The sequence below is a fragment of the Anabrus simplex genome, chromosome 3 (genome assembly GCF_040414725.1).
Source record: "Anabrus simplex isolate iqAnaSimp1 chromosome 3, ASM4041472v1, whole genome shotgun sequence".
Lineage (NCBI taxonomy): Eukaryota > Metazoa > Arthropoda > Insecta > Orthoptera > Tettigoniidae > Anabrus > Anabrus simplex.
The window spans coordinates 393,561,982-393,563,799 of record NC_090267.1 but is presented as its reverse complement, the minus strand read 5'-3'; the positions used below and the strand labels follow the sequence as shown (position 1 = coordinate 393,563,799).

Genomic DNA, 1,818 nt, shown 5'->3' with positions numbered 1-1,818 from the left:
ACAAGGTAATAACCTTTTAACATCTTTATTTCTTGCTAGCTCAGCAGTCTAACTCTCGGGGAGGGTTCGAAACCTTTAATATGTAACCCACCTTTTTTTTAAATGTAAATTTCCTTTCAGTCTATGTAAAAACTGCAAATCTATTTTACTGTAAAGCGGGGATAGAGAGTGCCTTACCCTCTCGAGCTCCCCTTCATTTTGAAATTAAGGTGACCACGTTTTCATAACCGTTTCTTCTCTTCCTCAATTTGTTAAAGTTTTTTTTTTTTAATACCGGTCACCTCCCGAGCTTGGGATTAGTCCCTGTATTATCGGCCTAGCGCCACATAGGTTTTAAAACAAAAACTTTAGTGTAGAAGTGCAAGTAATCGCCTCCATCCTTTTGTTTTGGGCCATTTAAATTAACCTAGTTTTGCACACTAAAGGCCCAGTAGATTGGGTACAAGTTGCCCCTGTTGATTTATAAGTTTGCCTTAAGGGCAGTTGAGTGTAAGTTCTGCTTATGGCCTCCTGATAGGCTTGAACTATTGAGAGCAGGTCTGCTCTTTCCTAAATTTGGTTCCTGTGCGGCTCTGGGTGGCTTAACATTGTAGTTAGGAGCAAGTGCTCCTTGGCATGATGGGGTTTTCTGCCCCTTTGTTTAATTCTGTACCTTGGTAAAGTTGGGCTAATAGCTCAAGGACTGTCATTGTGGGGCTCGAAGCCCAGATTTTGTAATTATCCCCTAACTCTTATAATTTCTTTGTACCTGATTTTGGCTTGTTGTTGACTTGTTAAGTTTTCAAATTCTATGTCACCACTGTTAAGTTTTGAAAAGATAACCTTTGTTGAAATTTTAATTCATTTTTCGAACTTGTAGTTAGACCCATTCCAGCCAGCACCTTCTTTCACCTCTGCTGATCCACCAAAACTCCGTAATAATAATAATAATAATAATAATAATAATAATAATAATAATAATAATAATAATAATAATAATAATAATAATAATAATAATAATAATAATAATAATCTACTTTGCCGTGCAGTTAGGGTCACGCAGGTGTAAGCTTGCATTCAGGAGATAGTGGGTTCGAAGCTCACTGTAGGCAGCTTTCTAGACCGAGTAATGCGAAAAGGACGACGAAACGATTGATTCGACACAACCTGTCGAACAAGCAATAAGATTTGAGATAATATAACAGGAGTTTATCGTAAACGAAGCGCGAGACCGTGTGGCCTAATGGATAAGGCGTCGGACTTCGGATCCGAAGATTGCAGGTTCGAGTCCTGTCACGGTCGGTGTTTTTTAAATTTGTAGATCATATAGTCCGAACTCTGTTGCATAGGAAAATCTAGAATGCGATAGTATTATCATTACTTTTATTAAAGTACAGTTTGGTGTGATAGGCCTAAACGAAACCCATGGAAAATCACATTCAGAATTGTCGATGACAGGGTCCAAACTCAAGTGTATTGCTAAGCGACCCGTACCCCGTGTCCAACTAACTCAAGTACGTGATGAGAATTCAAGCTTTAGATGTGACAGTATCTCGTTCTTTTTCCTTCCTTCCTTCCTTCCTTCCTTCCTTCCTTCCTTCCTTCCTTCCTTCCTTTCTTTCTTTCTTTCTTTCTTTCTTTCTTTCTTAATCTGTTTACCCTCCAGGGTCGGTTTTTCCCTCGGACACAGCGAGGCATCCCACCTCTACCGCCTCAAGGGCCGTGTCCTGGAGCGTGAGACTTTGGTCGGGGAATACAACTGGGCAGAAGGTCTAGTACCTCGCCCAGGCTGGCTCACCTGGTATGCTGAACAGGGGCCTTATGGAGGGATGGGAGGAT

At 40.7% G+C, this 1,818-nt stretch overlaps 1 non-coding gene across 1 annotated transcript; it reads left to right on the top strand.

Moving 5' to 3' along the window:
• Window positions 1-1,208: 1,208 nt before the first annotated feature.
• TRNAR-UCG (transfer RNA arginine (anticodon UCG)) lies at window positions 1,209-1,281 on the top strand. Its single transcript has one exon. It is a non-coding gene; the product is annotated as a tRNA-Arg (tRNA).
• The last annotated feature ends 537 nt before the right edge of the window (window positions 1,282-1,818 follow it).